Source organism: Triticum aestivum, chromosome 2B (assembly GCF_018294505.1).
Source record: "Triticum aestivum cultivar Chinese Spring chromosome 2B, IWGSC CS RefSeq v2.1, whole genome shotgun sequence".
NCBI classification, from domain to species: domain Eukaryota; kingdom Viridiplantae; phylum Streptophyta; class Magnoliopsida; order Poales; family Poaceae; genus Triticum; species Triticum aestivum.
Window position 1 is genome coordinate 39526600 of NC_057798.1, and position 15617 is coordinate 39542216.

Genomic DNA, 15617 nt, shown 5'->3' on the forward strand with positions numbered 1-15617 from the left:
TCACTACTGCAATCCGGGGCTCCCCTCACGGAGGACACACGGGATGCTTCAAGGGGCCACAAGATGCTCCCCTCAGTTGTTAGTTTCCTTGAACTATTGATTACTTTTACATCCCTTCACGTGTGTCTCGAGACCAATTTTAACTGTGTCTTCTGCAAAAATTTAAGGCATAACTTTATTACCAAACAAAAGTTTTACGCTGAGACGCTCTACCCAAACTGGCGGGGTTTCACTTCACGTGAGTCTCAACCTTTCTAAAAATCTAGATGATTTATTGTATTTGAGCATTGCATAGTCATAACTTTTTTTATTAAATATAAAAAAGCATAATAGAATGAACATTATAATGCATTGTTGCATGTTGAGATGGCAGTTTGCCATGCATGTTGCATATTGTGGTGACATGCTTGCATGTTGAATTGAAATAAATATTTAGAGGGGCTAGGTATTTAAATATAGAAGATGTCCACGTGAACAATTATTCTCAACTCGGCATCATCTGAATTCCATGGTAAATTCTAAATCAAGAACTCAAAGGAAACATTGAAGATGAAGGAAATCTCTATAAAGGCTTAATTAAGGTCGAATAAAGATGGCTATTTATCACTCATTTCTCCCACCATTTATCAGAAATAGTTTAAAAAATATTTATTTTCTGTTTTTCTTAGCATTTTCTCATTTTTAGGAGTATTGTAGTATTACTCACTTCACATTTTTAAGTTATATTATTTTACTATTTTAGACGGGTTATCTTGTTAAATAAAAATTTCTCCTGTTTTTAAATGCTAATTTCAAGGATGTGAATTTTTTGCATGCTAGGGTAGGTGCCTTTTCTAGATCATCCAAGGCTCAAAGACTATTGTTTTTTTTAATAAAACCACATAGTCTTCGATGAAACATTAAAAAAATCCAGATATTTTAGAAACTTGTACAATAATTTGTAATAAATGAATAAAATTAATGCTCTTCAATTTGAAATGTTGGAAAACTAATAATTTATCATTACTCCCTTATATTTTATAATGTATCGTTTACTAGGGTTCATTAGAGTTGAAGCAAAATTATGGAAGCACGAAGCTCTAATATGTCGCCCCTGTGAGTGATTAATGAAGACCCGAAGGCTGCTCGATGGCAAGGATCTGCCAATTTTTTTCAATTGGCACAATGTAGGTGAGGGGGGCTTAACCCTTGGCCTCTCCTTCAAGGGAACATGCTAGCTAGGGTTTCTGCCTCCCGCTGGCGGAGCCGCCGATCTGCTACGTCTCATGTGGCCTTAGGACGATGGCGGTGCGGTGGATCCCGCCCTTGCCAGCGGGAGAGGTCCATTTTTCTATGTTTTCTTAATTTGTTATGGTTTGTGTCCCGCTCAGAAAGACGAGATGGTAGCGACTCCCTGAAGATGGAATAAGGTTATCCTGGCCTAGCCCTTGTCCCGCTTGTGCGTCTAGCATCATCAGACGACGTGTGGAGGCGTGTCTCTAGCAGATCTCGCACGATTCGGTCGGTGGTTGTCTTTGGTGGATCCGCTCAGATCCGGTCTTCGTTCGCCTATGTGAGTGTGTCTTCAGGTTGGATCCTTTCGATCTACGCTTCTCTTCATCAACAGCAGTTGCGGTTCTAGTGTGTCGGTCATTTGGGGCCTTAGCACGATGACCTCCCAACTGTCTACTAGAACAAATTTTGCCCAGATCCGGTGAGGAGGGGTGATGACGGCGGTGCGCCTTCAACTCGCTCCAGTGTTTGTAGTCGCCGCAGGTGGTCTATGAACCTGGATGTAATTTTTATTATTTCTGGTGCTTGTTGTGTCATGATTGATAATGAATGGATTGTAAGTTTTCTCAAAAAAAAAAAGATCCGAAGGCTTTTGCTAGACTTCATTTTTTGAACTTCAAAGTCATGTACTGTCCAAGGACCTGTAAAGCTGTGCTCACACTCTTGCAGCAACGGGCAGCAAGAGGATAAACGAGCCAGTCTATTACGTGTCTCATTCTTTGCACTAAATACTGTCCAAAAATAAATGCATTCCCAAAAATAAATGTTCCAGAAAATCAAAATGAGAAAAGGAATCAAATGCCTTGAGATCAGGTTGGGATCCAGGAACTTCAGATGGAACATTGTTATCAAGTAACACATACAGATGGAGCTGAAGTCAGCAGCGTGACCTCCTGATGCTCCTCTACTGCATTTGGAACTAGTGCAGTTTGTTTACTCCTTTCATGTTTGAAACTAAAGAACCTGAAACATGTAACATGTTTCGTTCAAGTAATTGAACGGGCCGGGGTACCCGTTTTCGGCTTCCTGCTGATCTAAAAAAACACCCAGCAACCGCAAAGAAAGAAGCGTATTGCCAGAAATAAAAAGTTCCAAGGACCATACATAGGTAGAGAGGGAAACTAAACTCAACTGACCACCACCACAGGTTACAGGGCAAGCTAAATATCGGTTGATAGCACCAGGCACCAACCCGCAAATTCGACAAACCAAAATAAGGCCGCAAGTAGCAACAGTCCACTTCTCCCCAGAGGCCTAAGGGCATCTCCAGCCGTTCGGCCCCCCAGGGCGCCTAAATAGAGTGGCCTGGGGGCGTGCCGGCGCTAGTTCGGCCCCTGGGGGCGACCTAACTCCCAGTCACGCCCCCACGCGCCGGCCCCGGGATGCGGGAAATTCAAACTTGGTCGTTCCCGCTCTCAAAAGACGCCGCAAATCCGGCGATCGAACGTAGTCTGGCGTTACAAAAAACAGAGGGGCGCCGTGCGCAACGAATCACTCGGCTTGGTCGGCTCCAGGCGTTGGCGGAGTCGGCGTGCGCGGGCTCGTCGGTGTCGGACCTGCTTCGTCGCAGGGTTGCGTCGGCGCGGCTTCGGCACTGCTGGGCGGCGATGTAGAGGCGCCGTCCGGGCTTGGCATCCGTGTGGTCGTGGGCGTCATCAGCGTCGTCGGCGTTGCCGTCGGCAGCTCGTTCAGGATGAGGCCGCGCTGCACCAGGTACCACGCCTTGAGCTTCTCGTCGTTGCTCTGGAGCATGTCCGCCCCGCTCATCAGAAAAGCCATGTCGGTGTTCCTCTTCTTCGCGGCGACGTTCGTCCGGAGCAGGAGCTTCTTGTTCTTCATAAGCGATGACCACCGCGCCTCGGTCTTCTCTTCTCGTAGGACGGCCCGAGCCTGGGCGTCGGCGAGGCAATGCTCGATGGACTCCTGCACTCGCGCGGTTGCCGCGTCGGAACTTTTCCCCTTCTTTGCCAACTTGTGGCCGTCCGGCCGTCCCTCTGACGCGCCCGGAGTCGTCGCGTCTGGCTTGTATGTCTCCTTGGCCTTGTCGAGGGCACGCCGGACTTCCGCCCACTTCTCGCACTTGTCAATGCGCTTGTAGACGTGCAGGTGCTTGAAGTCGGCGTCTTGGTTGTCGCCCCGATACATGGCGAACATACGCAGCAGCTGCCCGGAGAGACAAACAGTTGGCGGGCGGCGGGCGTAGGGGACGAAGATATGCGGGCGAACGGCGTGCGTACCTGATCCTCAATGCTGGCGCCGCTCTCAGGGCGAGCCGCGACCACCTCGACGATTCCATGCCATTTGTTGCACGCCAACTGGATACGCCCCCAATGGTTCGCCATCGCCTTGGAGCCGCGCTGCATGTACACGCCTTTGAAGTAGGGGTCGACGAGCTTCCGCTCGTCGAACTCGGCCTTGATGCGGTCCCAGTATGTGTCCAAGCTCTGGTTCGCGCCGGTGGTCGGGTCGAGGCAGACGACTTTCCATGCTTCGGCGAGGCATTCCTCCTCCTTGGACGTCCACTTGATGCGCGGTTCTCCTGACCTAGCCGCCCGCTTCTTCTTCTTCTGGCGCCCCTTCGTCGGAACAGGGGCCGGTTCCTCCTCCTCCTCCTCCTCCTCCTCGTCCTCCTCCTCCTCGGGTTCCTGCGCATCGTCGCCGTAGACGTAGCCGAGCTCGGCCTCCATGTCGCCGTTGAGGTCCAATACCTCGTCCTGGGTCGCGAACCCGGGAGACTCGGTGGCCGCGGTCGATCCTGTCGCGATGATGTCGTCCATGTCGGCTCCCGTGTCGTCGGTGTCGCCGAGGTGTGAGAAGGGTAGTGGTCCGCGGTAGAGATGGGGCGTCGGTGTGGACGCGTAGGAGGTGGGCGGAGAGTAGTTGTATGGAGGGTACTGCACGCCGACGAAGGCGGGCGAGGGCGTGCGCGTAGCGGGGTGACCATGAGGGAAGGTCATGTTTGGGTTGAACCCACCGTGCGCGTCGCCGTCGGCGTAGCAGCCGGGCGACGATGAACCCCATGGAGATCCGGCGCCTTGCTGTCCCCAGGGCGCGTACTGGGCGTGGCTGACGACGGGTGGGTTCATCCCCGCCTGGTTGACCGATGAGGAAGACGCCGCCGCGCGTGCCGTGGTGTCGCGTGCCTTCTTGGCTATGGCCCTGTTCCGCCTGTCGGCGGTGACCGCTTCGCGCCGCTGAACTTCCACCCTCCACTGGGCGTTCGACAGGCCTGGTGGCTTCGATGGCGGCGCCCTCGACTTCCTCGGCTTCGGCTGGGCCACGGCGCCAGTCGCGGTTGCCGCCGCGCGCGGCATGGCGTACTTCTTCGGCGGCATGGCGTGCTTCTTCGTGGCGAGCGGCAGGGGGTTTGGCGGGAGGAAGGCGAGCGAGCGGGAGAAAGGGATAGAATGGCGGGAGGAAGGCGAGCGAGCGGGAGAGATGCGAGGGAAAAGCGTCAAGAAACGGCGGGAAAAGACCCTCGGGTCGCTTCCAGGGCGGGCCCACGCGCCTTTTTCGCTTGCCCCGGCTCCACAAGCGCCCCCCAGGGCGCCGGGTTCGGCCTGGGTCCGTCGGCACCAGTTTTGGCCCGAGCCGACAAAAAACGGGCTTCTGGGGGCGCGACTGGGGCCTTTTTTTGTTGCCGGCGCGGCAAAATCGCCTGGGGAGGACCTGTTGGGGGTGCGGCTGGAGATGCCCTAAGCTTGGCCGACCTCCACTTCCGAAAACGGGTCGTGGAAAGAGAAATCCGCCCCGGTTTTGAAGTTCCAGGGGTAACCCCCCGCAGGCCCGTTGTTCACAAGCACAAACTGGTAGCTGGATTGGGATGCCATTCTTCCGAAGCTGTGTCTCACCTTGTCCACCGCCTTCTCCTTCGAAAACGGCGTGAAGCGTGGGTTGGCCATTATGACGAACGCGGCCCTCAGCGTGCGCGCGGTCCGAAAGAAGAACTCCAGGAAGCCAACCTCGCCCGGGTCCCCTATGAACTCGCGGAGGCTCATCGTGTGGATGCGCGACGCGACGTTTTCGATGGGGCCAGACTCCTCCCAGAAGCTGCGGGTGAGGTGGTTACCAGTGGGTTGATCGCATCTTTTACTCTCCAAAAATAGATTCGATCGGTCAGCAGTTGGGAGAGCATCCGAGGAAGGTGAATGAATGAAGCCTCGGATTAATATACTGTATGTTGTTGGAGAAATGACAGAATTATACTTCCATGCATGCAACTAGCACAAAGCACCAAGTAGCCTACTGGAACAGAGACACAAATGTGCTGGTGTTGTCACTGTATGTGCAGCCTCTCATGTATTATGTATATAATAAGTATAACAAACTAGAAACTGAGGCATCAGATTTCAGTCAACTGCATGTGGAGGTCTTAACAAGGTGACCCGGCTTGCCAGAAATATTCTTCAAGACAAACTTCCAGCTGTGTGCTGTGAGAACCAGTTAACAAATAGGAGTAGTTAGTTAATCGGAGACAAGTGCCAGATATTGCGCAATTAGTGTACATAGTAGCATCAATTTGGTATCAGTGGCATACTGCACCGGGCTTCCGAGAAACTGTAGGAAGCCAATATGCTAGTTTATTATAGTATGAAGTTTAATCTGTTTGAAATAAGCATTACTGCACGTCACTTGTATCATCCACTTTCCACAGACTGCTAGCTAGTATGAACACAATTTGGTATGGGTGGTAATACCATACAGACCTCCGAAAAAAACTGTATGCAGCAAATGTGCTAGTTTACTATGTGCAAGTTTGATCAGTTTGAACTTTGAAATAAGCATTGCATGCAACTTTGCAGCATCCACGTTCCACATGAAAAATACCGCCAGCGGGTAGTATGAACACAGTGGGACAAACTAGAACAATAATTATAGTTACATACTCTAGTCTGTGTGCGTAAAGATAATCTGATTGTCATGAATAAATTTGTAATGCTTGGCTTATTTTTAGCCTCAACAACTGTCGACGTGAATGTGCTAGTTTACTATGCGTAAAGATAATCTGATTGCACGTCTCATGTCTGTTACAGTGCAATATAGGCATATACAGCACTAGAAAGAAAATCTGGACATACCTAGAGAAGTGAAACACTATAAATCAAGATACACCGGCATAATAATCATTGTGCGGCAAAACACCAGCTTGCATCACTTATCATCGTTCACATTACAGTGAAAAAAAAACTATCATATAAAGAGCTACCACAATGACAGACTTGAAGTAAATAACAGGCAAGAAATCAATCCAAATGACGGTGCCTTGGACCTCTAGGACCTGTCCTGGCTCTAAGTATCCCAAAGTGTGCAGCTTGGGGGCATCTCCAATCTTGACTCTGCTGGAGAAGGCACCGCGACCCACTCTGCCGGAGAGGATAAAGCGCTCGAGGCACGGAGCCTTTACCACGGCGATGTCCTCCTTTGCGGAGCCGCATATTTGCACGCAGCGTAGGCTTTGGCTGACGATGCCGAGACGCAGCTCCATGCGGCATCCCTCGATGTTGAGGATCTCCAGTTTAGGGCTCCTTGCGACGAGGGACTCGACGGCGTCGTGCTCCATTTCAACGCTGCATATGCCGAGCTCCACAAGGTGAGGAAAGGAGGCACCGCGTAGGACGTCCGTGCTTGGCAACTTCCAGAGGCCGATGTAGAGGTTGGTGAGGGTGTTGACGCGGAAGAGCGCGGCGGGGAGGGGCACGTCCTGCGTCCACGGACGATTGACAAGGACGAGGTCCTGGACGCCCTTGGTGGCGAGGAGCTTGACCCACCGCGTGAGCTGGGCCTTGTACGCGTCCATGCGGCTGCAGACGAGGTCGACGCAGCGGAAGGGGCCCGGGTGCGTTTCGAGGATGCGGGAGACGGTGGCGATGATTGCCGGTGATTTGGCGGGCGTGGGCGGCCAGCCGTGGCCGTCGGGGAGGAGGTGGGCGTCACTGAGGACGAGGGCCGAGGGGCGTGGAGCGCCAGAGCGCGCGCTAGCAGGAGGAGAGCACGGCGGTGCGCGCGCCGTCCTTGGCCGGGAGGCGGGGCACGATGTTGCGCAGGAGCTCGTCGGGGAGGCGGCTGATGCGGTCGACGCCGTCGGAGGGGGCGGCGAGGGCGGCGAGCCGGCCGTTGTCGGGGAGGAGCGTGTAGATGTACGTCAGCAGGTGCTCCATGAACATGTCCAGCTCGTGCGGGTCATAGCCACTGCGCCGCAATGCGGCCGCCATCGCGGGTCGACGTTGGTGAATGGTCTCGGGTCGGCCATGGCCGGACGGCGGCGCCGACGAACGAGGGTTTGGGGATTTGCGGATTCGACGAGTGGGTGGGTGAGTGGACTGTGGAGTGGAGTGTGCGCCGTATACAGGGGCCAAACTAGTTCGTTGTCAGCGACCAAGATGGGCGCCAAAGTCGAAGTTCGAAACAATATGCGGCCCAAGAGGCAGCCTCGCATGCCCGCTCGGCTAGCTGGGCCTGAATGGGCCTAGGTTCCCTCTCCTTTTATACCCAGAACGATAGCGAGGATAGGCGGCGGCTGGTGATTGGCTGGTTTGTAATCTGTAGATGGCGTGAGCCAGTAGTCCCTCTCCTTCCACCCCTGATTCCCCATTCCTTGTACTCGAATTCGGCCATGGTGAATGAAATTCGAGATTGAGACCTTACAATCTGGCATCAGAGCCGTTCCTCCCCACCACCCTGGACTTCCCCGTCCACCGCGACACACCAGGCTCGCCGACCGCCGCCATGCTGAAGCTATGGAAAAAAATTCCCCCGAGACCAAGGCGATATACGAGCTGCTGCGAGCGGATTTCGACTCCGCCTTCTCCAAGAGCTCGGCGGAGCGCAACCATGAGATGGTCTCAGCCATCGCCAAGCTCGACAGCAAACTGGACCAGCTCTCCGGCCGGATCGACGACGTCAAGCTCTCCATCGGAGTCGACCTCGACGAACTCCGCGGCAAGATTGGGGTGGACCGCGTCACCATGCCCTGCCCAACCGCGCCGTCGTCGCCACGCGAGCCGCCTGTGTCCACCAAGGGCACTTCGATCCACAGCGGATCAGGAGGATCTGAAGGATTCCGCGCTGAGGGCGATCTTCGAGCACCAGCCCAGCGTTACGTACCACCACCGGCTCAGGTATGCATGTAGGTCAGAGCACCACCAGACAGATCATCCAGGCTCCAGAAATTTTTCGTCCGCATCAGGCTGAAATTGTGGGGTACGGGCCTAGAATTGAACTTCCGCGATTTGATGGCTTGAATCCCAAGCTATGGCAGACTCGCTGCGAGGATTACTTCAAGTTCTGGAACACACCGCAACAACAGTGGATTTCGTTTGCATCTGCTCAATTTGAGGGCACTGCAGCCCGCTGGCTCGAATCAGTTCAACACCGCGCTCCTTAGGTCAATCGGGCTGAGTTCTGCACCTTGCTACAATCCAGATTTGGCAGGAATAAACATCAGAACCTCTTGAGGCAGATGTTCAAAATTCATCAATCTGGTTCAGTAGAAAATTATGTGGAACGTTTCTCTGAACTGTATGATCAACTCACAGCGTATGAAGCACAACCGAACATGGTGCATTATGTGACAAGGTTTATGGAAGGATTGGCACCCTCAGTTCGTCTGCTAGTTGGCATTCAGCAGCCTGATGACTTGGATTCAGCATATGCGTTAGCACTGTTGTCAAAAGAGTTGGGAGACAATGTGATGCAGCAACAATATAGTTCTTCACAGGGCCGGCCCTGAGGGGGGGCAGGGGGGGTGGCCGCCCCGGGCCCCCAAGATCGAGGGGCCCCTCCCCAGATATACATGTAGGCTATGGCCCAACAAATTTTTGGTCAAAAAATTCTATGGAATAGATAGCTGGGCCTCACGCAGCACAATGAAATGTACGCATCTACTCCTAGCGAGCAAGGGAGCCAGCGATCGATTCGTTCGTACATGCACATCGAAAAAAAGAAATTGATTGATCCTCTCTGATTCGTTTCTATGTAGGTTGGTACGTGCATGTCTAAAAAAAGAAACCGATTGAAACTGATTGATCCCTTCCTATTCCATCATGCAGGTATTTCACGCAGCGATTCCCAATTTCTCAGTCGGCGTCGACCCTTCATCTCTTCGCGACTGCGAGTTCGGTGCTCCTTTTCCCCCTTTCTTCTAAATCGATTTTTCCTCCCTAATTCAGATCGACCGCCGGTTTCAGTTTCGTGCCTCCCTGGGGCCATCGGAACCGTGCTTTGCTCTCCGTCCATAAATGATTCGACCATCCGAGGTATATCTTCTATTCATATTGAGGTTCCTAGTCGCCTAGATGAATAGCCGGCACATCGGCATTGTTCAACAATTGTTAATTGATGCAATTTTTTCTTTATTTTGAGAGTTGTGTCTTATCCTATCATCCATAAGAAAGTATCAATCTGGTAGCAATGAAAGGAAAAGGAAGAAAGATGTGGATGAATTAGTACAACCACAGTGCAAAAATACTCATATATTTTTCTAAGAGAGTTGGCATAGTTGCCATAGAGGAAGGGCAACGAACTAATGGCAATTCAGAATTTGATCAGAGAGAAGAAAATGTCAACGCCAACAACAACGATAATAACGTAAGTGGCTCTGATCATGTACGTAGGTAATTCATTGGATGTAATGCACAGTGAGGTAGTCATCATGAACAACCAGTTTATACTACTAATATTTATGAAAAACATTGGGAAAATCTTGATAAAAAAACAGACATCTTAGTTGAGAAAGGGTCTAAGAGAGGAGACAAAAAATGTCATACCATCTAGATGATGCAGAAAGACATTTTTCATATGCTCATTATCATAGGAAATTAACCAGTGGGTAGGAACATGATAAAAAATGAGTAGTTTATTCAAAAGATGTCGACAAAGCTTTTTGCTTCTGCTGTAAGATCTTCATTCTAGCATTAGTAGGAGTTTATTCCAAAAATGTTGACAAGGTTTTTTTGCTTCTACTATAATATCTTCAAGTCTACCATTAGCAGGAATCAGGGATCATGAGCACATGATGGATTAGGACATTTGTAGATAATATATATATATATATATATATATATATATATATATATATATATATATATATATATATATATATATATATATATATATATATACTGATTCTGGATGCATTTAAATGTTATTCGTAATATTTCATACATGTGCATATTAATTTTTATTGTTATGATATATACATTAAGGGCCCCGGATTTTGGTCTCGCCCCGGGCACCCAAAATCTCAAGACCGGCCCTAGTTCTTCAGGGAGCAGACGAATGCAAGTGTCCACAACACCTAAACAGTCTGTCAGCAAAACTGCAGAGGAGAGAAAAACTTCAGAGCAACCGCCTACAGATGACAGGTGGGCTGCTTTGCAAGCTTACATGAAATTAAAAGGCTTGTGTTGCATATGTGGAGAACGTTGGGCATGTGAACATCGATGTAAACAGGAAGTGCAATTGCATGTAGTACAAGAAATGCTTGACTATGTGCAAAGTATGCCTGCTGATTTCAGTGACACGGAGGACACTGTTTCTGAAGAAGTCAATGCTATCTGCATTTCAGCAGTAGCTATGGGAGATGTGACTGCTCCAGCCACAACTACTATGAAACTAAAAGTGCAACTGCAAGGCCATCTTTTAGTTTTTCTGGTGGATTCTGGTAGTTCTCATTCCTTTGTGGATGGAACAGTAGCTGATTCACTTACATGAGTTTCTTCAATACCTGTCAGCATGGTTAAAGTGGCAAATGGTAGTCTAGTTCCTTGTGGTCAACAATTGCAGAAAGGACATTGGACCAGCAATGGTCATGAATTTGTGAATGATTTCAGAGTATTTCCACTGGGTTCTTATGATGGAATCCTTGGTTTGGACTGGTTGGCTAGCCACAGTCCAATGCAGGTTGATTGGGCAGCCCATTGGCTCTCCTTGCAGGTACAAGACACTTTGGTTACACTGCTGGGCCAGGATGCAGTTCCTCAAATGTTTGCTCTGGTTGAAGTTTCTGCTCTACTGGCAACTGAAACACAGGGGACACTGAATTACCTGCAGAAATCAAACAAATGTTGGACAAATTTGTACCTGTATTTGCAACTCCAACTGGTTTTCCACCTAGAAGAAAGTATGACCATACTATTCCCCTGATTCCTGGAGCACAACCAGTAGCTGTTAGACCTTATAGAATTGCACCAACATAGAAAGATGAAATGGAAAAGCAAGTTCAAGAAATGCTTGCAGCTGGGATTATAAGACACAGTACCAGTGCCTTTTCCTCTCCTATGATTATGGTGCAGAAGAAGGATAAAACATGGAGGCCAGTGTTTGACTACAGAAAATAAAATGCTATTACAATCAAGTGTAAATATCCAATTCCTATTATTGATGAACTGTTGGATGAGTTAGCTGGGTCTAAATGGTTTACTAAACTGGACCTCAGGTCTGGATATCACCAGATCAGACTAGCACCTGGAGTGGAACATAAAACAACATTTCAAACTCATTTTGGTCACTTTGAGTTCATGGTACTGTCCTTTGGATTAACTGGCGGCCCTAACACCTTCAATTTTGCTATGTCTGTTACCCTGTCTCCCTGCCTCAGAAAATATGCCATCAATTTCTTCGATGATATTCTTATATTCAGTGCTTCCTATGAATTGCACTTGCAACACCTGGAAGAAGTGTTGAAACTGTTATTGCAACACCAGTGGCATGTGAAGCTCTCTAAATGTTCATTTGCTCAAACTCAGATTGGATATTTAGGGCACATTATTAGTGCACAAGGAGTATCCACAGATCCAACAAAAATTGTAGCTATTCGGGAATGGCCAGTGCCTGTGTCTGCAAAAGATGTAAGAGGATTCCTTGGACTTGCTGGGTATTATAGGAAGTTCATATCTCAGTATGGAATGTTGAGCAAGCCTCTTACCAATATGCTAAAGAAAGGGGCCCTTTTTCACTGGTTGGACAATGAACAACAAGCTTTTGATCTATTGAAGAAGGCCCTGGTTTCAGCACCTGTCCTAGCATTGCCCAATTTCTCCAAGGTTTTCATATTAGAATTAGATGCTTGTGATGTGGGTATAGGAGCTGTCCTTATGCAAGAAGGACACCCAGTTGATTATGTCAGTAAAGCCCTTGGTCCCAGGAACCAAACGTTGTCAGTGTATGAAAAAGAATACCTAGCTATCTTATTAGCAGTGGAACACTAGAGACAATATTTACAGCATGCTCCTTTTGTTATCAGAACTGATCAACGCAACTTGGCTTGTTTGTCCGAACAGAGGCTGCACACTAAATGGCAACAAAAAGCACTGAAAAAAATGTTGGGATTACAGTATACTATTGAGTATAAAAAGGGTGTTGACAATACTGCAGCAGATTCCTTATCCAGGCGACCTCACAATCCTCAGGATGTGCTGACGGAACTGCAACACATTTCTTCAGTGCAATCTGCTTGGCTTGAGAATATTAGTCGGAGTTATACTAATGACACCTTTGCTTCTGATTTGCTGAAGAAGTTATCAGTGGCTCCTACTTCTGACAGCAAGTTCTCTCTGAAAGCTGGCATTATTCGTCATGGAAAATGTGTCTGGATTGGTAATGATCCAGTGTTACATAGCAAGGTGGTCGCTGCATTCCATGAAAGCCCAGTGGGAGGACACTCTGGATTTCCTGTGACTTACAAGCATGTGAAGCAGTTGTTCAAGTGGAAAGGAATGCGAGGGTTTATCAAAACTTATGTCAAGCAATGTCTGACCTGCCAACAAGCCAAACCAGAGCGTATTCCTTATCCAGGGTTGCTCCAACCTCTGCCAATACCAAACCTTCCTTGGGAGATGGTTACAATGGACTTTGTGGAAGGACTTCCCACTTCTGGTGGCTACAATTTCTTGATGGTTATTATCGACAAGCTCTCCAAATATGGCCATTTTGTCCCTCTGCACCATCCTTATACTGCTGAAATAGTTGCGGAAGAATTTCTGAATTCAGTATACAAACTCCACGGCATGCCTCTGTCCATTGTCTCTGATCGAGACAAAATCTTTACTAGCAAATTTTGGACTGAGTTATTTCAGAAGTCTGGAGTTATGCTGCGTTTGAGCTCAGCCAAACATCCACAGTCAGATGGGCAAACAAAGCGTGTTAATCAACAAGTTGAGTGTTTTTTGCGCTGTTTTATCAGTGGACACCCCTCACAATGGGCCAAGTGGATTTCCTTGTGTGAATTCTAGTACAACACGAATTGGCACTCGGCGACAGGAAGAACACCATTTGAAATCATCTACGGGCATGGTCCACGTCATTTTGGGATTGCAGTTGATGATACCATTCAATCCCCAGACTTGCGGCAGTGGCTTTCAGATCAAGTGGTCCTGGATTCAGTCAAACAACATTTGCTCCGCTCACAGCAACGCATGAAAAGTCAAGCTGACAAGCACCACACGGATCGTGAATTTGCAGTCGGAGATCGGGGTGTTCCTGAAGCTTCAACCTTACCTTCAAGCTTCAGTAGCGCCGCGTGCAAATCATAAACTCGCATTCAAGTTCTATGGTCCTTTCCGTATCCTGGAGCGTGTGGGAGCTGTGGCATACAAGCTCGAGCTGCCAGCAAGCAGTAAGGTCCATCCTGTGTTCCACGTGTCCCTACTCAAGAAAGTACTGACGCCGGACTATGAAGTACTGCCACAACTATCTGCTCCTGAAGATCAGTTTAGGTGTCCTGAGCAGGTCATGCAGCAACGAGTTGTCCGTCGTGGTTCTGACTCGGTCGTCCAAGTGCTAGTCAAGTGGAGTGGATTGCCGGAGGACATGGCTACTTGGGAAGATAAGGTGACGTTGCAACAAAACTTTCCGAGAGCACCGGCTTGCGGGCAAGCCCCCTCTAAGGGCGGAGGGATTGTCAGCGACCAAGATGGGCGCCAAGTCGAAGTTCAAAACAATATGCGGTCCAAGAGGCAGCCTCGCGTTCCCGCTCGGCTAGCTGGGCCTGAATGGGCCTAGGTTCCCTCTCCTCTTATACCCAGAACGACAGCGAGGATAGGTGGCGGCTGGCGATTGGCTAGTTTGTAATCTGTAGATGGCGCGAGCCAGTAGTCCCTCTCCTTCCACCCCCGACTCCCCATTCCTTGTACTCGAATTCGGCCATGGTGAATGAAATTCGAGATTGAGACCTTACATTCGTGTCGTGGACTGGGCCTGGGGAATGTTGGTTTTCGTTGGGCCAAAAAGCCCGACACGGGTTGCTAGTGGACTTTGCCAGCACTTAACTTCTTCCTCTACCCCTCAAAAAAAAACACAACTTCTTCTTCCTCTTGTTTTGAACCGGGGAATTTCATCTATTCCACTAACCAGAACAATTTCTTCAAAAAAAAACTAACCATAACAAGCAGCAGTTACTAAAAGTTGAAGATATAGTGGTACATTTTCAAGTTTATATTAGTGATAGTTATTTTTTGGGAGGCAGAAATTTCATATTTGTCTACGGTAGAAAAGAGTACAAAAAAGGTTCTAAATTTATCAACCAATTGAACCATATTTTTTTTCATATGGGGTATATTTTGAAAACAGTTATGAGGTATTTTTGGGGTAGTTATAGCCACCAAAGTTTTTCCATGTTACCAAAAGAAAAGAAAAAGGTTGGCTCGGGGTTCGCTTCAATCCAGGCTCCGCCAGCCTTGGGCAATGGACAATTTCAAAGCGAGCAAAAGTTTAAACTAGCATATATTTTGATCTCCCCGAAGGTGACACCAAGTGCATATTTGTCTTGTTCCTTTCTCTGATTGCATATATATGACCATTGTGGAACTAGTTTCCACCATTACTGCGGTCGTACATAGTTCTTGAGCAGTTTGGAGGCCTTTGAGACATGCCATGGCTTCAGACTGCAATGGTTTGATATGGGGAAGTTGCATGCAGCAACAATTGCATGAACCGGGACGGATCTCGTTTGACATGAGGCTGAATCACCACTAAGTACTGCAAATTATACTGGTCCATAACTACATGTTGGATCCCATTTGTACATGGTGCCGACTATGACCCTTACTGACAACCCTATACTTTAATAGAGATGGAGGAAATCTCTATAAAGGATTTTAATAGAGATGGCTATTTACCACTCATTTCTTACACCATTCATTATAAATTGTTTGAAATTTGTTTATTTTCTGATTTTCTTACCATTTTATTATTTTTTACAAGTATTGTATAATTATTCTAAACTTCACATATTTTTATCTTACGTTGTTTTCCTATTTCAAATGCTTTATGTTGTTCACTAAAAGTTTCTCCATTTTAAAATGGTATTTCAAATTTTAAAATAATGATTTGCTTTGTGAGTGTCTACA

At 48.4% G+C, this 15617-nt stretch overlaps 1 pseudogene; it reads right to left on the reverse strand.

Annotated features, from left to right (window-relative positions):
• Positions 1-4967: 4967 nt before the first annotated feature.
• LOC123038892 (uncharacterized) lies at positions 4968-7484 on the reverse strand (annotated as a pseudogene).
• Positions 7485-15617: the final 8133 nt, after the last annotated feature.